Raw genomic sequence first — 27,510 nt, 5'->3', positions numbered from 1 at the left:
GGTGACCTGGGCTCCATCCTGACCACTAATGCTGTCTATCTAGTTTGCATGTTTCCCCCCTGCTACTCTTTCCTCCCATTTCCCGTAGACGTGAGTGTTTGTAGGTCAATTGGCCACTATAACTTGCCCCTCATGTGGGTGAGTGGTGGAATTTTGGATGAGTTGCTGGAATGTTTAGTTTAGTTTAGTTTAGTTTAGAGATACAGCACGGAAACAGGCCCTTCGGCCCACCGAGTCCGCACAGACCATCGTTCCCAGCATACTAACACTACCGTACACACACAAGGGACAATTTTTACATTTACACCAAGCCAATTAACCTGTAAACCTATACGTCTTTGGAGTGTGGGAGGAAACTGAAGATCTTGGGGAAAACCCACGCAGGTCACGGGGAGAAAGTACAAACGCCGTACAGGCAAGCACCTGTAGTCAGGATCGAACCCGGGTCTCAGGCGCTGCAAGACAGTAGATCTACCATTGCGCCACCATGCCTCCCTCTAAATCAACCCAAGATTAGGTGGAACAATCAGGCTGTTTGATAAACATGATTGAATTCCAGATAAATCAACTGCTCAGAGCCAGCATCGACTTAATGGGCTGTTTGGCTATGAATCTAATATGAGGGAATTGCACTGGTGTTCTGACAACCATGTAATTCATAAATGTAATTTTTCTAAATACCTGGTTTTCTGATACTGTTATTTTGCTGATTGAGTGACCTTGCCATGCTACATTTCTAAAAACTTGAAAATACTATTGGGTGCAATGTCATTCTCTGCCTCAGAAGGCAGTGGAGGCCAATTCTCTGAATGCATTCAAGAGAGAGCTAGATAGAGCTCTTAAGGATAGCGGAGTCAGGGGGTATGGGGAGAAGGCAGGAACGGGGTACTGATTGAGAATGATCAGCCATGATCACATTGAATGGCGGTGCTGGCTCGATGGGCCGAATGACCTCCTCCTGCACCTATTGTCTATTGTCTATTGTCATGAGGATCTAAGATAAGCAAAATAAATGATGGTTCTCATTGTTTATTGGCCATGGGTATGTAGATCATATTTCAAATGATGTTTTGTTTCTGAGCTTGTTTGAAATCATTATGTGGGACCAATAGTGTTAAAATACACTTATGTCCTGATATGGAATGTTCCTGTGCACATATTTTTGTTATTTTTATTGAAAGTTTGTTTACTGCATAATTCTCATCAGCTGAATCGATGAATTTTAAAGGGTTTTATGGAGACAGGATTTGTGTTCCCTCTCCAGTGTTTTGCGGGGGCCACGTTAGCCTCCTCGTGCCTCCAAATCATAGAGAGGTCCAGGTTATGCAGCAGCCAGGAATATCAAGAACTTTGTATAGGGTTTACCATGTTGTTCTTAAAACCCTCTTAGGACCAAGGTCGACCAAGGTCTGGTGCACCAAAGGAAGTGAAGAAAATTGTTATTAATAACTGTTTTCCTTGAAAGGTGGCTGAGAGGTTCCTGAGGTATTGAATGCTTCATTTCTTCCGAAGATTTATCATAGATTTTGCTTGTAGAGTGCAGTGATATGTGGCCGGGACAAGTTGGACAAGGACCTTTGAATTTTGGTCATTTAATGTATGCCTCATCCTTTTCTCTTCTTTAGATTAAAGAGTCAATAATGACTTGGAGCTCCATATACTGTATATATATTTATATATATATATATATAAACACACACACACACACTCACTCACACACACACACACACACACACATATATATATATATATATAAATATATATATATATATATATACTATACAAAAGTATTTTTTTGTGAGAATATACTATATATATATACTATATATATATATAGTATATTCTCACAAAAAAATACTTTTGCACCGTTGTCAATGATTGAACTATTGATGCTTAAGTAAGTGATAAATACTGAGTTTATCTGTGCAATATTCAATTATATTCCTGAATTTACATTTCAGAGACCCGTGTACAGAACTGTTTCTTCTAAATTCCAGTGTATACAAGCCTAGTCGCTCCAGTCTTTCAACATATGGGCGACACGGTGGCGGAGCGGTAGAGTTGCTGCTTTACAGCGAATGCAGCGCCGGAGACTCAGGTTCGATCCTGACTACGGGTGCTGCACTGTAAGGAGTTTGTACGTTCTCCCCGTGACCTGCGTGGGTTTTCTCCGAGATCTTCGGTTTCCTCCCACACTCCAAAGACGTACAGGTATGTAGGTTAATTGACTGGGTAAATGTAAAAAATTGTCCCTAGTGGGTGTAGGATAGTATTAATGTGCGGGGATCGCTGGGCGGCACGGACTTGGTGGGCCGAAAAGGCCTGTTTCCGTGCTGTATATATATGATATGATATGATATGACAGTCCCGCCATTCCGGGAATTAACCCAGTAAACCTACGCTGCACACCCTCAATAGCAAGAATATCCTTCCTCAGGTATCTGTTAGCTACAGGTCTGCTTTGACTCATTTTGTAAATGGTAACAGACAATGTCAATCTGATATTCCTTGCAGGTGTATATTTAACAAGCCCACATATATTAGCACTGTCCAAGGCTTCTTGATAGGCTTATACCCACTTTAAAAGCCTTTTTCTAGCAACTGTCTATAAATGACTGTACAGATAGTGTATAATAGAAACAAGGGCAGATAACAAGGAAGATTGCTTATTTGTTTTGCAGAACCTGTGAGATTATGAAGAAAATAGAGGGACTGATTCATAGTAAGAGCGTTATACAGAATAGAAATAGGGTCTGGTTCAACTCATCCATGCTGATCAAGTTGACAATCTGGGATGTCCATATCCCACTCAATCCTTCTTATCCATACATCTGTCCAAAGGTTCTTAAAAAATCAAAATAGTGTCCACTTTAACAGGTTCATCTGGTTGCTCATTACAGGTGCAGACTAACCTCTCTGAGTGACAAAGTTACCCACTCTTTTTTGGTCTTTTTGGTCTTGGTGAAGTAGGAATGGCAGTGAGAGCACTGATATGCTCCCCTTACAGGATGTGGGATGTCAGGGAATCTTCCAGTGTTCCCTGAGGCCAACATCTGTGGGGATGCAATCTGTGGGCTGCAGCCTCTGACTAAACCGTATGAGGGAATTGGAGCTGAATTGGACCTCAGGATAGCCCAGGAGACTAATGGCATCATAGATAAGAGTAATAGTGAGGCGGTCACACCTAAGGTACAGGCAGAAAGTAGGTGGATGACCACCAGGAAAGGGAATAGCCAGAGAGTGCAAGAATTCTCTGTGGTCTTTACCCATGAAAACAAATATACCCTTTTGAATACCATTGGATGGGCTGACGGTGAAGAGGAGAACAGTAGCAGCAGTCAGGTCTGTGGCACAGTGGGGTAGGGTCTTTAGATCATAAGGAATAGGAGTTGAATTAGGCCATGCAGCCCATCATCTACTCTGCCATTCAATCATGGCAGATCTATCGCTCCCTCCTAACCCCATTCTCCTGCCTTCTCCCTATAACCTCTGACACCTGTACTAATCAAGAATCTATCTATCTCTGCCTTAAAAATATCGACTGACGGCCTTCACAGCCTTCGGTGGCAAAGAATTCCACAGAAACACAAGCCTCTGACTAAAGACATTTCTCCTCACCACCTTCCTAAAAGAACGTCCTTTGATTCTGAGGTTATGACCTCTCGTCCTAGACTCTCCCACCAGTGGAAACATCCTCTCCACATCCACTCTATCCAAGCATTTCACTATTCTGTATGTTTCAATCAGGTCCCCCTTCATTCTTCTAAACTGCAGCGAATACAGGGTAGGGTGAGATCGCACAAGGCTCGAGTGATAGGAGACTCGATAGTGAGGGAGGGCAGACAGGAAATACTTTGGCAGTAAATGGGACTCTAGATAGTGCATTGTCTTCCCTGGTGCCATGGAATAGGATGTCTCGGAGCAGCTGCAGAACATTTTCAAAGGGGAGGTTCAACAGCCAGAAGTTGTTGTACACATTGACACAATTGACATAGGTATGAAAATGGATGGGGTCCTGCAGAGTGAATATAGAGAGTCAGGCAAAAGGTTAGAAAGCAGGACTTTAAGAGTAGTAATCTCCGAATTACTCCTGGAGTCATGTACTAATGAGGGTATGAATAGTAAGATAGAACAAATGGTTGAGAAGTTGGTGCAAGGGGCAAGAAATCAGATTTTGGACCATTGGGATCTATTCTAGGGCAGAGGTGATCTGGACAAGAGGAACGGGTTGTACCTGAACTACAGGGGGACCTAGATGCTGGCTGGCAGGTTTGCTAGTGCTAAACAAGACAATTTAATTTGGGTTGGCAGAGGAATGGGATCCAATGCGGTAGAAAAGGAAATACATATGTGAGAATGCTCTTTATTGACTACAGCTCGGCATTCAACACTATTATTCCCTCAAAACTCATCCCCAAGCTCTTTGATCTTGGACTGGTGACCTCCATCTGCGGATGCATATTCGATTTCCTGACGGGCAGGCCCCAGGTGGTGAGAATTGGAAGCCACACCTCTTCCTCACTGATCCTCAACACAGGCACACCACTGTGCTGTGTGCTCAGTCCTCTCCTGTACTCCCTGTTCACGCACGACTGTACTGCTAAGCACAGCTCAAACATCATCCTAAAGTTTGGTGATGATACGACCATCTTGGGCCTCATCACAGACAACAATGAGATGGCCTACAGAGAGGAGGTAAAGGCACTAAACAGCTGGTACCAGGAAAATAACCTCTCTCTCAATGTCAGCAAAACTAAAGAGATGATCATGGACTACAGGAGACAGCAGGGGAGTGGACACCTCCCCATCCACATCGGTGATGCTGAAGCTGAAAGGGTCAGCAGCTTTAAGTTCCTCGGTGTGCACATCACTGAGGACCTTTCTTGGACACTGCACACGGACACAATAAAAAAGAAGGCCCGCCAGCGGCTCTTTTTCCTGAGAAGACTGAGGAAGTTTGGCATGGACGCCAGCATCCTCACAAACTTCTACAGATGTACCATCGAGAGCCTGCTGACGGGCTGCATTACAGTCTGGTACGGGAACTGTTCTGCCCACAGCCACAAATCATTACAGAGAGTGGTGAAGACGGCACAGCACATCACTGGCAACTGTCTCCCGGCCATTCAGGACATTTTCTACCAGTGGTGCCTGTGGAAGGCACGCAGCATCATCAAGGACCCCAACCACCCAGCATGCAGGCTGTTCTCCTTGTTACCGTCAGGTAGATGATACAGGAGTATGGCTGCGCGTACCACTAAACTTAAGAACAGTTTCTACCATCAGGCCATCAGGCTTCTGAACTCATACACTCCTCCACCACACACTCTACACTGACAAACTGCATTACTGAAATAAAATCTTGGCTTCAAACAAACTTCCTCAAACTCAATTGCAACAAATCTGAAATCATCATCATTGGTCCAAAAATGCTCACCAAATCCACCCAAATCTTCATCCTCAACATTGATGGTCTCCCAGTATCCACCTCACCTCACATCCGGAATCTTGGAATCATCCTTGATCAAACCCTCTCCTTCGACAAACACATCAAACACATCACAAAGACAGCCTTCTTCCACCTCAAAAACATTGCCCGTCTCCGTCCATCCCTCTCCTCCACAGCTGCAAAAACCCTCATCCACGCCTTCATCACCTCCCGTCTGGACTACTGCAACAGCCTCCTCTATGGCGCACCCTCAAAAATCATCAATAAACTTCAATACATTCAAAACTCCGCTGCCCGTCTACTCACACACACCTCGATCCGTGACCATATCACCCCCGTCCTTTATAAACTCCACTGGCTCCCCATCCCCCAGAGAATCCAGTACAAAATCCTCCTCATAACCTACAAAGCCCTCCATAACCTGGCCCCATCCTACCTGACCGACCTCCTCCACAGGCACACTCCCACCTGCACCCTCCGCTCTGCCGCTGCCAATCTCCTATCCCCCCACATCCGGACTAAACTCAGATCCTGGGGGGACAGGGCTTTCTCCATCGCTGCTCCCACCCTATGGAACTCACTACCCCAAACCGTTAGAGACTCCCCCACACTCACCACATTCAAAACATCGCTGAAGTCTCACCTGTTCAGTACTGCCTTCAACCACTGAAGGTCACCTCACCTTCTGTCTCCTTTCTCTGTTCATTTATTTATTTACTTATTTATCTATTTATTAATTTCCCTATGTTCTCAAAATCTCTGTAAAGCGTCTTTGAGTATATGAAAAGCGCTATATAAATAAAATGTATTATTATTATTATTATTATTATAAACACATTTCACATCATATATGTTGATCATTTTAATATTGTCTTTTTACCTTACTGTCATTTTTATCTTATTTATCATTGGAATATTACTGCTGAGGTGACCCGTTGTCTTGTCAAATACATTTCATTGTATTGTTGAGCCTGTGCCAACCTACATATGACAAATAAAAATTATTATTATTATTATAGTGAAGTAGGTGATGCTGGAAGTCAGTATAGAAGTGAACAAAAGCAAGCTCAGTGGATAGGATAGATGGGAGCATAGCAGAGAGTGAGGAGAAATAGTTGGTTTAAATTGCATTCACTTCAATACTAGAGACCTGACAGGTTAGGCAGATGAACTCAGGCTCTGAAAAAGTACATGTAACTGGAACTTTATAGGCATTACAGAAACCTGGTTAAGTTTGGGACAGGACCAGTAGCTTAATGTTCCAGGTACAAATATTACAGGTGTGACAGAGGTGGGGGTAAAAGAGGGTGGTTTTGCTTTATTGATTAAGGAGCGCATCATGATAGCTGTCTAAGATGACTTTTGCTGAGGATCACTCAATAAGGTTATGTGGGTGGAGCTGAGAAATAAAAAGGGGATGACTACCTTGTTGGGGGTGTACTAAAGGCCCCCAAATGGTCAAAAGGAATTAGAGGAATGAATATGCTGGGAGATTGCAGAGAGCTGCAAAACTAATATGGTTGTCATAAAAGGAGATTTCAACTTCCCCAATATAGAATAGGACTGCCATAACACCAAGGGCTTAGATGAGGTGGAATTTGTCAAGCAGCTTTAAAATAGTTAAGACAATGCTGGTCCCCAGTAAAAGTTCTAAATTAGGAAAGACCAACCTTGATGGTATTAGACAGGAACTTGCAAAAGTTGATTGGAGTAGATTACCTGCGGGTAAATAGATGTACCAAAAGTGAGATGCTTTTAAAAGCGTGATAATGAGAGTTCAAGGTAAGCATGTAGATTTTAGATTTAAGGGCAAAGCAGGTAAGAATAATGAACCCCGGGGGACAAGAGAAATTGAGGCTCTGGTTAGGAAAAATAAGGAGGAAAAACAGGAATAGGCTTCTGGAATGAAGTGTAACCCTGCAGGTGTATAGCAGATTGAGAAACATACTTAAGAACAAAATCAGGAGATCACAGATAAGATTAAGGAGAATTCAAAGTGATTTTGTATTAAGGGAAAGGTAGGCGGCACGGTAGCGCAGCGGTAGAGTTGCTGCTTTACAGCGAATGCAGCGCCGGAGACTCAGGTTCAATCCTGACTACGGGTGCTGCACTGTAAGGAGTTTGTACGTTCTCCCCGTGACCTGCGTGGGTTTTCTCCGAGATCTTCGGTTTCCTCCCACACTCCAAAGACGTACAGGTATGTAGGTTAATTGGCTGGGTAAATGTAAAAATTGTCCCTAGTGGGTGTAGGATAGTGTTAATGTACGGGGATTGCTGGGCGGCACGGACTTGGAGGGCCGAAAAGGCCTGTTTCCGGCTGTATATATATGATATGATATGATATGATATGATATGAAAGGGGTAACTTGACAGGGAATAGGAGCCCTTAGAAACCAAAGCTATCATCTATCTGTGGAGATGGGCAAGTCCTCAAAGTTCCTACAGATACCACACGTAGTTAGGATTGAACCAGGGCCTTTCGTGCTGTAAGGCAACAGCACTACCTCCAATCACAGTGCCGCACCATTTAGATTTTGATGCTCATACCCTGAGGAAAAAACTGTCATTATTCATCTTATCTTCACTCATCATGTTTTTATAAATCTCTATAATGTCACCTCTCAGCGTCTTATGCTCCAGGGAAAAAAAAGACTTAGCCTACCTAACATTTCCTTACATCTCAAACCTTCTGGACCCGGTAATATTCTTATCAATTGTTTTACATCCTTTCCAGTTTAATGACAGGCTTGTATTTTACTTGTCACTTGTAATTTGTCTTTTCACAAGTTGGAGTTGTGGAATAAAAAAACATATCTACAGAATATTACTGTTGCCAGTCTACAACAGAGGCAGATCCCATATAAGTACCGACTGGCCAATATGGACAACCAGCAATCCATGCTACCCAGCGCTGTTAAAGTAGCTGCTCTTTCTCGAATGTAAGCAGTTAATCAACAAAAGTCAAGATGTCGCCACGGATAGTGGAGATAGGAAAGTGCACAGGTGTAACCTCAATAACAGATTCCCAGATAAGATGGGAACTCACGCTTCTCTCTATACAGAGTGAAATTGCTTCCACCTTGCTTTAATGTTGCCATGGCACCAGTTGCTGCACATGTGAGATCAAGTGGTTCAAGTGACTTTCTATTTATTTTGCATTATCTTCTCAGAAGTGAATTCATTTTCAGTTTAACTAAAAATCTTGCCTGTGTCAGAGATTCCAAATGTAATGACACCATTTTAAAATTCCTCAAAAGATTAATTTCCAAAGATCTACGAGGAACCATATGACAGTAAAATATGCCAAAGAGAATGGAAAAAGGATATCATTTGCCAATGTCTAGTCTTATCCAAATTAATGTTTAGCTGCAATATGCAGGAAGAGTTAAAATGTTCTTTGGCATCCAACATTTTTTCTTTTCCATCCTTACGATTTGTTCTTCATCATGAGGTTGTCCAGTGAGTAAATGTCCTTAATCACACTGATAAGATCAGCTACATGAATGACAGAGATCCCTGTTTTGGTACGTGACAGTCTCATAGTGGCTTTGTATTTAACAGTGCCTAACAGCATGTAGCTAATGTAAATTTGCAAAGCTTAATGGTCAAGCAGTGAATATATTTGCTGTTTCTAAACACAAGATATTTGCATCGATTCATTGCGGTCATTTGCAGAGAATTTAGCTCCAAATCTAAGTTAAATAAATGGTCGGTATTTTGCAATTATAATGAAAGCAAAACAGTCAGCACTTGCTGCTTTGCAATATTGAACTAATAGTGCACATACTGGCATAATACAGAACAGAATTCCATGACATGCAGTCAGTGGTATCCTCCATAAGGCAAATTATACGGGTCCTCGTGTGTGGAAATCTTTCTCACCACTTAAACGACCTGAACTTCCGTTTTACATGATTCTTTCTGCAATAATCCAGAAGAAAATTCAATTTACACAAAAAGTTGAACTGGGTTGATAAGTGACAGGTCATGCCATGAATGACCAATATACATTAATGACTTGGATGAAGGGATTAAAAGTACCATTAGCAAATTTGCATTTGATACAAAGCTGGGTGGTAGTGTGAACTGTGAGGAAGATGCTATGAGGTTGCAGGGTGACTTGGACAGGTTGTGTGAGTGGGCAGATGCATGGCAGATGCAGTTTAATGTGGATAAGTGTGAGGTTATCCACTTTGGTGGTAAGAATAGGAAGGCAGAGTATTATCTGCTGGTGCAGGCTCGAAGGACCGAATGGCCTACTCCTGCACCTATTTTCTATGTTTTCTATATTTCTATCTGAATGGTGTCAAGTTAGGAAAAGGGGGTGTACAACAAGATCTGGGTGTCCTAGTGCATCAGTCACTGAAAGGAAGCATGCAGGTACAGCAGGCAGTGAAGAAAGCCAATGGAATGTTGGTCTTCATGACAAGAGGAGTTGAGCATAGGAGCAAAGAGGTCCTTCTGCAGTTGTACAGGGCTCTAGTAAGACCGCACCTGGAGTACTGTGTGCAGTTTTGGTCTCCAAATTTAAGGAAGAATATTCTTGCTATTGAGGGTGTGCAGCGTAGGTTTACTAGGTTAATTCCCAGAATGGCGGGACTGTCATATGTTGAAAGACTGGAGCGACTAGGCTTGTATACACAGGAATTTAGAAGGATGAGAGGGGATCATTGAAACGTATAAGATTATTAAGGGGTTGGACACATTAGAGGCAGGAACATGTTCCCAATGTTGGGGGAGTCCAGAACAAGGTACCACAGTTTAAGAATAAGGGGTAGGCCATTTAGAACGGAGATGAGGAAAAACCTTTTCAGTCAGATAGTTGTGAATCTGTGGAATTCTCTGCCTCAGAAGACAGTGGAGGCCAATTCTCTGAATGCTTTCAAGAGAGAGCTAGATAGAGCTCTCAAGGATAGCTGAGACAGGGGGTATGGGGAGAATGCAGGAACAGGGTACTGATTGAGAATGATCAGCCATGATCACATTGAATGGTGGTGCTGGCTTGAAGGGCCGAATGGCCTACTCCTGCACCTATTGTCTAATATCTAAAAAAAAAATGAATACAACCTCTCCAGCCCTGAAAATTAAACCTCACTTGATATTTGTAAAAAGTTAAATTTATCCATTTCATGATAAAAATGCCACAGATTTATTTTGTTTGGAAGGGTCATTTGCGGTCTGAGGAAGGGCCTCGACCTGATATGTCACCTATTCCTTTTCACCAGAGATGCTGCTTGACCCGCTGAGTGTTTATCTTCGATGTAAACCAGCATCTGCAGTTCCTGCTCACATTTATTTTTTGGAAGTTTGGCCTGTGCAGCTGAATCCTGAAAATTCATTCTGAGCAGTTGAATTATTCAGGACTCTTTGCTCTACTGGCTGAATTGAGAGACACACATGAGCCAATATCAACTGCTGCTGGGTGGATATCGATGCAGTGATAGATACATTCTGGTCTCCCAGAACCTGGTGGCCTTTTAATTCATTCATTCATTTATGGACCTAAAGAGCAGTCCATAAGTGAATGTTGCAATCTGTGACATTCCAAGGTCCATAGCTATGTGTAGGAAGGAACTGCTGATGCTGGTTTAAACCGAAGACAGACACAAAATGCTGGAGTAATTCAACGGGACAGGCAGCATCTCTGGAGATGCTGCCTGGCCCGTTGAGTTACTCCAGCATTTTGTGTCTGTCCACAGGCATGTGCTGAGGGACTCAAGGAAGTGTGATGCAGCTGTGACAATGGCTCTTCAAATAAAGATTTCAGCTGAATGCTCTCCAACATTGCATATTGAGAAAGCAGAACATGTGTAAAATCTACTCAGGCTTGAGATGTGTGTAAAATAAAATATGATGTCATGCTGATAGGCTTTGAATTTTGTCCATATCTGTGCTGGTGATTGTGACATATGAACGTACTGTATACGCTTTGCAAATTTTATGAATGAAGTATTGTTTTGGAGAAAGAATGAGTGCATAAATAAATTTCTCATCTGCTGCAGAAGGGAGCTTTAATTCCCACTATTAAGTCTCCTGCAAATTAATGGGTCAGTTAATCAGCCGAAGTCAAGTGGAACTGGTTTCTGTGCAGTTTCATGATCTGTTGCAGTAGTTATAGATGGGTGCAACTTATTGGTTTAAAATATGTCCATCAGAGTGAATGTGAAAATGTAAACACATATCAGCCAATAGGCAGATGCCAGTGGATAATGTGGCCATAATTTGATCAGTAACTCAATGAACCCAGGGTGGAAATCAGATGGTTGATGGATATCTAGAGAGTCATGAGTCCTTTAAAACAATGCATGAGAAATCTGCAGGCAGCTGTTTGTTAGCCTGTCATTTTTAATCTGTAAGATTTTTCCTTCAAATTATAGCTTTATTTTGATATCATCATCAAAAACAGCTTTCTTGCAAATCTTTAAGCTCACCCAGCTGAACAGAAGTCATAACGCAGTACTATGTGGTTTAAAGACTGCTATTAACAACCTACAATTTGGTGATATAAATCGACAGATTCAGTGCTCTATAATGTCATTAGATGACCACACCAAAGGTCGTGGGTTCAAGTCCGAATGCAGAATATCAATCACTGTTTCTGAGTTGGCAGTTGAGTACATAACTGAGGTACCATAGGTTTGTTTGTCGTGCCATTTTTTGGTTACGATGTTATTTCAATATCCTGTTGCCTCTCTGAGTTAGTTGTAAAATAATCTGTGCTGTTACCTTGAAGATGAAGAAAAGAGATCTCTCTGGAACCTTGAAAAAGTTCTGGTCATTCATAAATTTGTTAATGGGACCTTGCTATGTACAATTTGGGTGAGGCATTTATTTGCATGTAAAGACATCCTTGGTGCATATCAATGGGCAGTTGAAGCTTATGGAGGTTGCAAGATGGAAGACTGGCCAGGAGAATGTTGGAATAACTCCATCAAATCTCTCTATTAAACTTGCTGCTTGAAGAAGAACAATCTCAGCTTTCTTCAAGTTCAATGTTCATGTTACAATCATATTTCTAATGGCTTCTGGCAATGCTCTTGCTCCAGCAGCTTTAGATATTTTTTTATGGGTGCCCGTTTTCATAAGAACAAAAAGAAATAGGAGCAGGAGTAGGCCACTCGCCCCCTTGGGTCTGCCCTGCCATTCAATATGTTCATGGCTATTCTGACCCAGATCTCACTGCTCTCCCTGTAGAATTTGCAAAATAAACTGGTAAAGGGTAAAGAAGGGTGCAGCAGTAGAGTTGCTGACTTACAGCACCTGCAGTGCCAGAGACTAGGGTTCGATCCCGACTATGGGTGCTGTCCATACTGAGTTTGTGTGTTCTTCCCGTGACCGCATGTGTTTTCTCCAAGATCTTCGGTTTCCTCCCGCACTCCGAAGGCGTACAGGTCTGTAGGTTAATTGGCTTAGTATAAATGTAAATTGTCCCGAGTGTGTGTAGGATAGTGTTAATGTGTGTGGATCACTGGTCGGTGTGTACTCGGCGGGTTGAAGGATCTGTTTCCTCGCTGTATCTCTAAACTAAAAACTAAACTAAACTGATCAATCCAGACCTTTCTGGCAGCTGGACGCAAATCCTGGTGCAAGATCCAGGAGCCTATTGATTTCAAGGCAGGTGAAAGAACTATGCAATGAAAAAAACAAGCACTCTTAATAATTATTTTGGTTTAGTTCAAAACTTTTAATTATCTCAGGTGGTTTTACTTGGGAAAATAAGAGCTTTTAGAAATTTACATTTCTTTGTTTTTTTGTCATCTTCTTCTTCTTCCGTGTCCATCATCCATGTTTCAAATGTTACAAGACTTTCCTCGACCGTGCTGAAAAGGGCACAAGCTTCCGGCGACAATCAGTGAGAGCCATCACTTGTACAATAGATGATGGTGGTAGCAGAATTAGCTCAGGACACTTCCAGTTTCCAGCCCTGTGACGTGGACACCTGCTATGAGGCTGTTTTTTGTCATTATTAAATGGCTTTCAATGGAGAGTCTCTGCTCTGAAAATTACTCTCTGTTTCACTTACCAAGATGTTGCCTTGTCTGCTGAGTATTTTCAGCAATTGCCGTTTTTAGGCAGATGTAATGAATACAAGTGGATAATAAGAATGTTCAGAACTGCAATTCAAGGAAAAGAGCTTGGGATTATTTGGATAATTGTTTCAAATAGCTAGCACAGGAATGATAGGCTTTATGGTCTCGTTCTGTGTTTTATAACATGCATAAACAGTGAATGGTGATTCCCAGATTTAGGAATGAAATATTAAGCCTAAACTCTGTTCCAGCTGCTGTAAATCGCAGTCAATGCCTCTGATCAATACAGAATACATGAAATTCATTCTTCATTCAAGCTTTATGAAGGAATCCTGTAAAGAATACACTGAAGATTGATGTTTTAAAATATCTGAGCCTTTCCTGGGATGTATTTATGCAATGAATGTGCAGGATCATGTGAAAAAGGATAGGAAAGCACAATTGCTCTGTCAATGCTCAAGCTGAACCTTGGCAACTGAAAAATCTCATACATCATTCTCCTTCACTGTTAATTACTTCATTCATGTTTACTCATTTATTTACGATGATGGTTTTGGAACAACATCCTCTATAATAAACAAATGGGCTGTTATCTCATTAGAAGGATGAGGGGGGATCTTATTGAAACATATAAGATAATTAGGGGATTGGACACATTAGAGGCAGGAAACATGTTCCCAATGTTGGGGGAGTCCAGAACAAGGGGCCACAGTTTAAGAATAAGGGGTAGGCCATTTAGAACGGAGATGAGGAAGAACTTTTTCAGTCAGAGAGTGGTGAAGGTGTGGAATTCTCTGCCTCAGAAGGCAGTGGAGGCCAGTTCGTTGGATGCTTTCAAGAGAGAGCTGGATAGAGCTCTTAAGGATAGCGGAGTGAGGGGGTATGGGGAGAAGGCAGGAACGGGGTACTGATTGAGAGTGATCAGCCATGATCGCATTGAATGGCGGTGCTGGCTCGAAGGGCTGAATGGCCTACTCCTGCACCTATTGTCTATTGTCTATTGTCTATTGACATATGCAAAATGCTGAAAAAGTTTGACCAGGTGGAAGTGGAGGTAATGTTTCCCCTCACTGGGGTGTCTAGAACCAGAGGCCACAGTGTAAAAATGTGGGTCGGTCATTCAGCATTGAGATTTAGTTTAGTTTAGAGACACAGCGCGGAAACAGGCCCTTTTGGCCCACTGAGTCCGTAACGACCAGCGATCCCCACGCACCTACACTATCCTACGTACACGAGGGATAATTTACACTTATACCAAGCCAATTAACCTACAAACCTGTGTGCCTTTGGAGTGTGGGAGGAAACTGAAGATCTCAGAGAAAACCCATGCGAACAAGGGGGGAATGTACAAACTCCATACAGACAGCACCCGTGGTCAGGATCGCACCTGGGTAGCCGGCGCTGCAAGCACTGTAAGGCAGCAACTCTACTGCTGCGCCACCTTGCCGTAACTTGAGATGTGATGAGAACAAATGTCTTGAACTAGGGGCTAGCAAAGTCTTGGAAGTCTGTACCCAAGAGGGCTGAGGGTGCTCAGATGTTAAATATATTCAAGACAGAGGAAAACAGGTTTTTAAATATTAGGCAAAAAAGAGATACCTGGTTAATGGAGGAAAGTGACACTGAAGTCTGTCATAGTTTTTTTTAAATTTAAGGTATCCTCTGTTTCCTGACATGAACTCATTGAGATGATTTTCATGCAGGCACAGACTCAGAATTAAATCAAATCTGTTCTGCATTACTAGCTCAATGAGGCAGAGCTCATAATTATAACATTCTGGGTTGGGGTTTTTTTCGTGTCATCAGGATCGTCATTTATTTTTATCACAAAGTCCACTTGCTGTAGTTGAGTTGGAACTTGAATAGTTATCTCTTGGTTTTGAAGTTGTATTCATTTCATGCTTTAACAACGTGGTAAGAAAGTGTTTCAGAGATATCCCAAAAAACAGCCAATTAGAGTGATTCCTCATGCTGCAAACAAACTGGCTCATTGGCCCTATATATGTATATATGTATATATATATATATATATATATATATATATATATATATGCCAACCATCATGTGCGTATATATGAATCTCATTTAGCAGCACTTAGTGTCTATGCCATGGGGATTCAAGTGCTTCCCCAGATGCTTCTTAAATGTTATGAGCATACCTGCCTTCACCTCCTTCTCTGAATCCGACATGGATGGTGTAAAATGGTAGACTGTAAGAAAGGAGGGGGGGGGGGGGGGGTGGTAGTTGGATTGGAGGGATTTAGGAAAGGAGGATAGGAAAATAGTTGTATTGAAGCAATTTAGAGGTAAATGGAATGATGAGGAGCAGTATAAAAATTATGACATTCAGCTAAAGAATTTATGATAGTCTATGATACCTTGAAATTGGTTCTAATAGGCAGATCGTTGGAATAAAGGTCAGAGATAAGAAAGGTAGAAAGGTGTGAGACAGGTTTGAAGAGCTGTGGATTGTAAAACCAGAGGGAGGAAATTGACTGGGGAGGGATGGCGAGTGGAGGGGAAAAATAGGTGGGAATCCAGGTGGGGCAAAGGGGAGGAAAGACAAGGGGGGGGGGGAAGAGGGGTGGGATAATTTTGGGGTGAACAGCAGGGGTGTGGGGGAGGCAGGGTGGGGGGGGGGGGGGGAGGATGGGGAGAGGAGGTTGTGAGAAGTTACCTAAAATGAAAGAATTCAGTGGGTTGTAAGCTATCCAAGCAGAATTCTTGAACTACCCAATTTTAGGTAACCTCTGCAACACTTCAAACTTGTCTCACACCTTCCTTCCTTTCTTATCCCTGGCCCTTGCTCCTGCCAATCAAACCTCCTCTCCTCGTCTATGTCTACCTATTACCTACATGCTTTGTCCTGTCTCTCTCCCTTTCCAGCTTTCTTCTCCCCCCTACAATCAGTCTGAAGAAGGGTCTCGATCCAAAAACATCTCCTATCCATGTTTTCCAGGGATGCTGCCTGACCCACTGAGTTACTCCAGCACTTTTGTGTCCTTTTGTGTTGTAACAAGCATCTGCAGTTCTTTGTTTCTACATTGTTAGTCCTGGCCCCATTCTAACTCTACTACTACGAAATCTCTTGCCTGTAGAAGAGCTTTCCAGATATCAACCTGGGTTTCTGCAAAGCTCCAAGCTTAATGGATATAATACTGGCAAAACAAATCTTCACCTGTGGAGTGCATAACGTCCATAACTTGTCCTTGCTAACTCTCTATCCTCGTTAAAATCTTCCTCTGGTCGAACGTCCTGACATTTCCTTCTGCAGTCTTTCAGAAAATCTGTCAAATAATGATTATGCCTTTAATCCATTGTATGAGTGGAGCTATATAAATATAAGTAATTTTCCTTTTTGTACTCTCTTTAGATGCAGGAGTTTCAGCATAAATTCTACTTTATGGACTTGTACATAGAAGTATGGAAGTACGAGCATGCAAATAAGAAGCAGAAGTGGGCGCTTGGCCTCTAAAGCCAACTGAACCATTCAATGGGAACATCGCTGATCTGAGTTCAGCCTCATCTCTACATTCTAGTCTACTACACAAACTTTCCAATCATTTAAAGAAGGGTTCAAACCTGAAATGTCACCTATTCAAGCTATCTGATGTGTTGAGTTACTTCATCACTCTTTGTTATTTTTGTGAACTTGCATCTCCTTTTGCTTGTGTCTCCAATCATTGATTGCTTTACATATGTCTTGGAGCTGTACTGCATTTCTCCACTCACCTTCAGAGTTATTCTACGATAACTGCAGCATTAACTATTACAAAATTGTGATTAAGTTACAGGCAAGATAGAAAAGCAGGCAATATTGATTTATTATTGGTAGTAGTAACTTGTAGTAGTTGTAAAAGGGTGAAGAAGAGCTTAACCTCATGTTATAACTATGAGGCCCCAGGGCAGCCAGGTGAGTGAGCACATCGAGCGTAGCCGCAGAAGCTGCCTGCAGCGATGGTGACCATGAAAGGAACCAACAGTTTAGACCTATCTGACACATTGATAGCCCCACACTCACGCAGTGCCACCAAGACACCAGGCTTTAAAGTCACAAAAAGTGAGAAAGTAAGAAATGCAATCAAATTAGACCAAGATCAAACTTCTAAATTCCAGCGACTGGATAGACTTGGCTTGTACTCGCTGGAATTTAGAAGATTGAGGGGGGATCTTATAGAAACTTACAAAATTCTTAAGGGGTAGGACAGGCTAGATGCAGGAAGATTGTTCCCAATGTTGGGGAAGTCCAGAACAAGGGGTCACAGTTTAAGGATAAGGGGGAAGTTTTTTAGGACCGAGATGAGAACGTTTCTTTTCACACAGAGAGTGGTGAATCTGTGGAATTTGCCACAGAAGGTAGTTGAGGCCAGTTCATTGGCTATATTTAAGAGGGAGTTAGATGTGGCCCTTGTGGCTAAAGGGATCAGGGGGTATGGAGAGAAGGCAGGTACAAGATACTGAGTTGGATGATCAGCCATGATCATATTGAATGGCGGTGCAGGCTCGAAGGGCCGAATGGCCTACTCCTGCACCTATTTTCTATGTTTCTATGTTTCTATGTTGATATTTGTAGAGACTTAAGACTCGATAGGTGCAAGATGGAGCTAGAGTGCAGCGACTCGTTCCATCCTGGTCCTATAAGACGTTCTACTGTTCTGTGCTAAAAGCGTTCCAATCTTTCACTTGCGTATGGTTTGATTGTACTCCTGTACTGAATAGCACGCAAAACAAAGATTTTTGCTGTATTTTCATGCACGTGACAAAAATAATAAGCACAACTAACTCAATTATACTAAAGTAATTTCTGTTTGGAGTCAATTGTTGCTCTCTTTAACCTCAGGCATCATCCTTCATTGAGGATTATGGTGTTAGTGAGACAGCACTTGCCGATGGTGGCACCGAGGAAAGGGCTTTATTACCACTGGCCCCAGCACTGTACAAACCAGCCCCAGAAGCAGACCCAACTGACCCGTTCCTATCCGTCACTTGTAGGACAGACTGATGCCTCACATCATCCATAGGCAGTCCATTACATGTACCAATTTCCAATCCTCTGCTGACTCTTCTCTACAGGAAATCTAGATAATTTTTAAAATATATACATTACTTAGCATTAATAGTCACTAGGAAGGTCACCATCCCATATTTGTCCCAGAGTCAATCACATGGGTGCATCACATAGTTGTCAGACCATGTAAGGATAACAGATTTACTTCCCAATTTTCAGATTCATGTTTAGTATAACTGAGATTAACTTAAAAAAAATCAATTCCAGATTTATTTAATTACTTTAAATTCCCTGAGCTGCCATGGTGAGGCTCATACTCATGTCTCCCAGATCAATGAACCGGAACTCTTGTTTGTGGTCCAAGATTTTAACAATTATGCTATCCCCTTCACAGCACAGATCGTCAAATATAATTAGAAGCTAATTTATTTCATGTTCTGACTCTATATCTTGATTCCTTTCATAGTGAAAGTTCATAAAATTCAGATTTTTGAAATGTATTGCAAACTAAATCAAATTTGAAAGCCTGATTCAGTATTTAAATACTTTTGCATGACTTGGAGATCAGTGAAACAATTATTCTACTGATGCATTCTTTGCAGTTGCCAGCCCTGCTTTATATACATCAACAGTGAATGGTAATGAGCTTTGCTGTTTATCACAGTACCTATTAGTTACTCTCGTGAAGGACAGGATCTCCTCACATGTTATGAAAGGAATGCAACTAAGCAACTAAGCAAGCTTCTTTCAAAGCAACACTCATAGCTGAATAAAATTTACATGAGATGTATTATTGATAAAAAGCAGGGGAGAAGGTCCACATCTTTTCACAGCTCCAAGGAGAGAAGCATTCTGTGGAAAGTTGTAAATCGCTTAAGGTTTCATTGTATGAACATTTAATTTTAATGGTGCTAGCTGAGAAATATAATGCTGGACATTTGTTTGTCAGTGTAAAAACAAAACACAAAGTGCTTGAGAAATACCTCATTAGATTTTGAAATGTTTTTACAGTAATGCCTCATTGAAATTTCAATGAGCTATAAAACCAGAAACGTCTAGCTAACAGATCTCACTGTAAGATCATTGTTTGTGGCTATGGGATAACATTTATCCCAAAGCTGTGAATATCTGCTGTCAGGTCGATGGGAAGCGCCTCCTTTCAAATGCAATTTTACAATGCAAACAATAAAATTTAAGCAATGCAATGAATGAAAACATTGCACACATCTAGAATGTTTAATTAAGGTCATTTGATCATGAGATTACCTTTATCCAAGATGTTGATATGAATTAATATTTTGATTGCTGTCAGAATCAATCTCCTTTGTATAGCTTCTAGTGAGAAAGACATTTGAGTGAAAACAGTGTTTGATGGTTACAGCAATCCTAGAACTAAATTTAATGGATTGTAGTATCCAGAGCCAAGAAGGATTAACCTCTGTTAAATATATTTGTTGGCCAGAGATATTTGCCATTTTACGTTGTCTGAACTTTTAAAATTGAGGGATTATTTCACCATTGCAAGATTAATTCTGTTATTGGCTGCATACTTCTAAGATAAATAAATACTAATTTATTGCTCTTTGAGAAGGACATTCAAGGACACAGCAAAATAACTAAAACATTTTTCTTGGTCATTATGGACATGCCCATGCCAGTAAAGAGTTCAGTGTTTAGAGCTTAGAGTTTTGAGACACAGCATGGAAACAAGCCATTTGGCCCACTGAGCACGCCGACTTTTGATCACCCATTCACACTAGTGCTATATTACCCCACCTTTTTCATCCACATGTATTAAGGACAATTTTACAGATGCCAATTAAAGCACAAAGACAAACATCTTAGGGATATGGGAGGAAACCGGGGCACCCGGAGGAGACCCAGATGGTCCCAGGGAGAACATGCAAGCACCACATCGACAGCACTGAGGTCAGGATCGAACCTGAGTCTCTGTCGCTGTAAGGCTGTAGCTCTACCAGCTCCTCCACTGTACTGCCCTAAGCACACTTCAACACATGACAGATAAATAAGAACTCAAATAGATGCAGAGTTCAATTGTTTTCCAAACACTATGATGCAGAAATGAGTTGTGACACCTCCGCCACTCTTTCACCGAAGAGTGCAGTTTTAACCCTGGCCCCTTTCTTCACTGAATAGTTCACATAATGTAGAGTAAAATAAAATGCTTGTTTTCTCTCTATAGTGAAATAGTGGGAATATGCGTTGAACTTCCACAACAGATCATTCATCGGGATTTGTTGGTATTTTTGCAAAGAAGCTGGGTTGTCACAACTATGAAATAGAAAGGGTGGAATAAATGTGGTGCTAAAGACCTCATGTAACAGACACGTCACGGATGTGGGTGTTACATTAAAGGCCACCCCAAATTGCTCTTCATAAGAATGGAAGGACTGGGGCTTGATTCTCACCTTCAGTGCCAAGTTCATACCTTTTCCCTGTGATACCTTGGGTTTTAATTGGGTGATCCAATTTCCTCCAAAATTCCAGAGACGTTGGTAAGTTCACTGGCTGCAGTAAAATCCCTCTGGCATAGGCGGTGAGAAGTGAGGATGGTGAGATGTGCACGAGATAGAATAAGCCAAAGGGAAATTAATGGCAGTATGGGACTGATCAAACAATCTGAAGGCTGGCAATGTCTTGAGAGATTGAATAGCCTCCATGTGTGTCCTAAGGAAATGTACCATAGCAGTGACTGCCTCATACTTCAGTCTACCACTTGTGCCTTCACCAATTGTAAATATGATCTTCTTCCTCTGTTTAAAGCAATTTGTGATATTATTAAGTAAAACAGTTCTTTCTACTGTGGAGTGGAACCACATCAAATGTTTGGCTCAGCTTGCATTTGGAAAGGGATTTTGTGTAGGAAGGAACTGCAGATGCTGGTTTACACCGAAGACAGACACAAAATGCTGGAATAACACAGCAGGACAAGCAGCATCTCTGGATAGAAGGAATGGGTGACGTTTCGAGTTGAGGGTCTCAAGCATCTCAAGCAACAAGCAAATCCATCGGATAGAATATTTTCCTGTGTGATGCAGCTTGGAAATGCAAATTTATTATTTATAATTATTCTTTGAATTTGGTAAATGCTTGTGAATATTAATTACAGGCATTTTGAACTTGACTTGCACAGTGAAAAAGCTTGCCAACCAAAGTCAGAGCAGTAGTGACTGTGATGTGAGACCAATCAGATTAGCTGCTGTAACTGCAAAACATGGAAAAAATACCAATTTATTGTGAGGTTTTTTTTGGCTTAAAGGCAATTGTTCACAAATTAAAAGACTATTTTGTCCAAACTGGCTTTTTTAAATGTAGAAGATAAATGAAAAACAGACAATGGTTTGCATTCTGCAACTGCCTCTTTGATTATTTAGTTTTGTTATAATGTAAGCCATAATCATTTTTATCAGGGGTAAACATTTCACATTTGCTCAGTAACTCCTTGCAAATACCATGCACAAAATTAACTATTTTATTTTGGATATTGATGGGGAAATATAAACTTAGATTGGGACAGATTCTGCAGGCATGTCTAAGTCAGTATTGTTAAATCATATATATTTTAATAGATGTAATGAGGAGATTATGGGGAATAAAGAATGGAAGGATATATTCAGAACAAAGTAGTCCACTCTATTGACATCGCATTCATCATGTTAAATATTAGTTCCCTTCAAAATCTCATAGAGACATAGTCATACAGCATGGAAACATGCCCTTCTGCCCACTCTTCCATGCCAACCAAGATGCCTCAACTAAACTACTTCCATTTGCCTGCATTTGCCCCATTCTCTCTAAACCAGGGGTGTCAAACTCATTTTAGGTCACGGGCCGGAATGGGCAAAATGCGAGTTCATGCGGGCCGAATCAGTTGTGCAAGTGCGAACGCACACTCACATGCTCCCACAACTTTCATTGCCTTCATTTTTTTCAACCTGCTCTCATGTGTCTCAGTCTCTGCTATAACTACAAAGTGTTTCACTTTACGAACTTCGTTTCTTATGAAGAAGATTGCCTAGCAAGCATTACTTTTATGATTGGTATCTAGGCCCTAGCTAGAGTGGATGCAGAAATAATTTTTCCAGTAGAATCTAGGACCAGAGGTCACAGCATCAGAATAAAAGGTCATACATTCAAAATGGAGATGAGGAGGAATGGGTGGTGAATCTATGGAATTCATTGCTACAGACAGCAGTGGAGGCTAAGACATTGGGTATTTTTGAGGCAGAGATTGATAGGTCTTGATCAGGTTACAGGGAGAAAGAAGACAATAGAATGTGGTTGAGAGAGAAAATAGGCCAGCCATGGTTGAATGGCAAAGTAGATTTGATGGGCTAAATGGCCTAATTCTGTTCCCCTGTCTTATAGTCTATGTTTTGCCCACAATGGGCTGGTTGGGTGGTGAACAGCCAAACAACAGCTACCTGGCTTGGTGAAAGATGGTCTGTACATCATCTCATCTGAAGGTGCAGCAGGCAGTGAAGAAAGCGAATGGTATGTTAGCATTCATAGCAAGAGGATTTGAGTTTAGGAGCAGGGAGGTTCTGCTGCAGTTGTACAGGGCTTTGGTGAGACCGCACCTGGAGTATTGTGTAGTTTTGGTCTCCTAATTTGAGGATAGACATTCTAGCCTTAGAGGGAGTACAGAGAAGGTTCACCAGATTGATCCCTGGGATGGCAGGACTTTCATATGAAGAAAGACTGGATAGACTAGGCTTATACTCGCTGGAATTTAGAAGACTGAGGGGGGATCTTATTGAAACATATAAAATTCTTAAGGGGTTGGAGAGGCTAGATGCGGGAAGATTGTTCCCGATGTTGGGGAAGTCCAGAACCAGGGGTCACAGCTTAAGGATAAAGGGGAAGTCTTTTAGGACCGAGATGAGAAAACATTTCTTCACACAGAGAGTGGTGAGTCTGTGGAATTCTCTGCCACAGAAGGTAGTTGAGGCCAGTTCATTGGCTATATTTAAGAGGGAGTTAGATGTGGCCCTTGTGGCTAAAGGGAACAGGGGGTATGGAGAGAAGGTATAGGTTACTGAGCTGGATGATCAGCCATGATCATATTGAATGGCGGTGCAGGCTCGAAGGGCCGAATGGCCTACTCCTGCACCTATTTTCTATGTTTCTATGTTTCTATGAAGGCCCTGCTCCCCATCCTTCTCCTTAGGTCTTTCTTTCTTCCCCTCATCTTCTCCCCTCACCTCTCCTGTCCTCTCTAACCTCACCTTCTCCCTCACCTGCCCTCTCCCTTTCATCAGCCTATTCCTTCTCCCATCCCCACACCCTTCCTTCCAACTAATCCCCCATTCCCATCCCTTACTTCATCCTCTCTCTTTCCTTACCTCGTTCCTAAATCCCCTCCCTTCCCTCATCTCAAAACACCATTCCTTCTCTCATCTGCTCCCTTTCGTTATCACCTACCCCCCACTCCCCTCCCTCGACTCCCTCTCTTCCCTTCCTCATCCCTAAAACCCTCCCCTTCCCTCATCTGCTCCCCCTCCCCTTCCTTTACCACCACCTTCTCCCTTCTCCTCCCTATTCCCACATAACTACCAGCACGTCTTCACATCAAACCTAACCTTAACCCAACCCAGTGCCCCCACCCTGGAGAACAGCTCAGATTTTGGATCGCTGGCTGTGGCCGCATTCACCATGTGGCGACTTCCCACCAGCCTCTATCCACGCACTCACCTGGGACTCAGGTACATGGTGGCGGTCTCTGTGGCAGCAGCCCAGGCACTTCCCGGTGTCCACAACAACGCTGAGACTCCCCACCTTCCCCAGCCTGCCCGCGTCACTGCATGGACTGTCCAGAGAGAGAGTGGCAAGAGAGAGAGAGAGAACGGCGAGGGAGAGAGAGCAGTGAGAGAGAGAGAGCGGCGAGAGAGAGAGAGCGGTGAGAGAGAGAGAGAGAGCAGTGAGAGAGTGCTGCCGGACAGATACATAATATAAATGGTCAAGAATATACTTTTTTGTTTCCCCAAATCATCCCGCGGGCCGGATTGGACCCCTTCACGGGCTGGATGCGGCCCTCAGGCCGGTAATTTGACACCCCAGCTCTAAACCTTTCCTATATTTGTACCTGAACACATTTATTTGAGATATTGGTATTTTACTTGCTTCGCCTACCTCCTCTGGCATCTCATTCCATATACCACTACCCTCTGAGATGAAAAGGTGCATTTCCGGTACCCGTTAAATATTTCCCCTCTTAGTTTAAACCTAAGTTTTCTGTTTTTTGATTCCCCTACCCTGGGTAAAAGACTGTGCATTCACCTTATCAATTCCTGTCTACCCCAGTAGTCTTTCACTCCCTTACTTATCAAGAATCTATGTATCTCTGCTGGAGTGAGATATTCACGGACTCTTCATCCAAAGCCATAAGAGGAAGAGAATTCCAGTGACTCATGACTCACTGAGAGAAAACAAAAATCAACTATCACTATCTTAAATATTGGCAGCCCTTTATTTTTAAATAGTATCCGTTAGTTTTAGATTTTCCCTCAAGAAGAAATATCCTGCCATAGCCATGGTCTTCCAGGCATTGGCAATACAGGTGTTGTGAGAATACCTTCCTCCACCTCCACCCACCTCCCTTTCTCTCCCCACTCAGGTTGAAAACATGTTCATCCTCTGAATTATCCCCAGATCCTATTTAAATCTTTTATCATAAGGTCATAAGTTATAGGAGCAGAATTAGGTCATTTGGCCCATTTAGTCTACTCCACCATTCAATCGTGGCTGATCTATCTCTCCCTCCTAACCCCATTCTCCTGCCTTCTCCCCATAACCCCATACACCTGTACTAATCAAGAATCTATCTATCTGTGCCTTAAAAATATGCATTGACATGGCCTCCACAGCCTTCTGTTGCAAAGAATTCCACAGATTCACCACCCTCTGACCAAATAAATTCCTCCTCATTTTCTTCCTAAAGGAACGTTCTTTAATCCTGAGGCTATGACCTCTAGTCCTAAACTCTCCCACAAGTTTAAACATCCCCTCCACATCCACTCTATCCAAGCCTTTCACTATCCGATAGGTTTCAATGAGATCCCCCCCTAAATTCCAGCTTCTAAACTCCAGCGAGTACAGGCCCTGTGCCGTCAAACGTTCATGATACATTAACCCACCCATTCTTGGGATCATTCTTGTAATCCTCCTCTGGACCTTCTCCAGAGCCAGCACATCCTTCTTCAGATATGGTGCCCAAAATTGCTCATAATACTCCAAATGCATCCTTATCCTTTATCCTGTAGTCTTAGGTACCTTAGCTCACAAGTTCACAAGTTCACAAGTGAGAGGAATAGAATTAAGTAAAGGATGCGTAACCTCACCCTTTATAATTGACGATAAAGTCTTACTGACTTACCAATCTTACAAAAATGTTAGCTATGGGTAAAGGTTTTGTGACATCTACTCTATCTATATCCCTCATAATTTTGTATTCAGCATGCACTGAGAGAGGCCCTGTGTTTCCATGAGTTTTTTGACCAATGGAGAGTTGAGCTCCTATTGAAAGACTGCACCTCGAAATGTACTGAAAGAACTGGAGTGATTCAAAGACCAGTAACTGTAGACTGCCTGCAAGTAGTAAGAAAATCTGTCCCCATGGATTGTTGCTAGTCAAGTGCATTAAAGGTTATGAAATTGTCAGGAAAATGGAATTGGAATGCAGATAATTATTTAACGGAGGGAGAGACTTAAAGGGCTGAATGGCCTACAGCTCTTCCTATGTTTTCCCTATCACTGGATTATGACATGTACTCCATCACAAACAGGGATCCATGTGGACACTAAGTAGAGTGATGCATGGAGTTGATTTGGCAAAGGAGAGAAAGTAACTAAATAAATCACATTCACGTGGTTAAAGACAAAATTATGTCTTGAAAATTGCTCAGTAAGTCACACGAGCTCCACAGGCACACTCCCACCTGCACCCTCCGCTCTGCCGCTGCCAATCTCCTATCCCCCCACATCCGGACTAAACTCAGATCCTGGGGGGACAGGGCTTTCTCCATCGCTGCTCCCACCCTATGGAACTCACTACCCCAAACCGTTAGAGACTCCCCCACACTCACCACATTCAAAACATCGCTGAAGTCTCACCTGTTCAGCACTGCCTTCAACCACTGAAGGTCACCTCACCTACTGTCTCCTTTCTCTGTTCATTTATTTATTTACTTATTTATCTATTTATTAATTTCTCCTATGTTCTCAAAATCTCTGTAAAGCGTCTTTGAGTATATGAAAAGCGCTATATAAATAAAATGTATTATTATTATTATTATTATTATACAGTACTTCAAACAAATTCAATTTGGGTATAAATCCTCAAAGGCTTTATCATGTAGTGGAAATTTATACAGAACTAATAATTTGTATTCAAATCTCCAGCTACCTAGTGCCTGTGCTTTTCACATTCCTAATTAAGGAGACATAGACTGCAAATCTGTCAAGGATAAATATCTCTGTATGATGTTGCTTGTACATGCATCAGGTGGAACTGAGCTACTGATTGGATAATTATAACACTGAAAATAGACCAACATGCTGTCTATTTATACATCAGTTCCGTTTATTTAGTTTTGTTTAATTTAGTTTATTGTCACGTGTATCGCAGAACAGGGAAAATATTTTGTTGCGTGCTATCCAGTTAGCAGATAGACAATACATGATTACAATCGAGCAATTTACAGTATAAATAAATATAATAGTGTATAGATAAAGGGAATGAGTTTTGTGCAAGGTAAAGCCAGGAAGGTCCGATTGAAGATAGTCCGAGGGTCACCAATGAGATAGATAGTAGTTCAGCATTGGACTCTGGTTGTAGGAGGATGATTCAGTTGCCTGATAACAGCAAGGAAGAAACTGTTCCTGAATCTGGAAGTATGTATTTTCACGCATCTTCTGCCTGAGGGAAGAGGGGAGAAGAGGGAGTGGCCAGGTTGCAACTTGTCCTTGATTATGCTGGTGGACTTGCCGAGGTAGTGTGAGGT

Source organism: Rhinoraja longicauda, chromosome 7, assembly GCF_053455715.1.
Source record: "Rhinoraja longicauda isolate Sanriku21f chromosome 7, sRhiLon1.1, whole genome shotgun sequence".
NCBI classification, from domain to species: domain Eukaryota; kingdom Metazoa; phylum Chordata; class Chondrichthyes; order Rajiformes; family Arhynchobatidae; genus Rhinoraja; species Rhinoraja longicauda.
Note: the sequence above shows the minus strand (reverse complement) of the source record.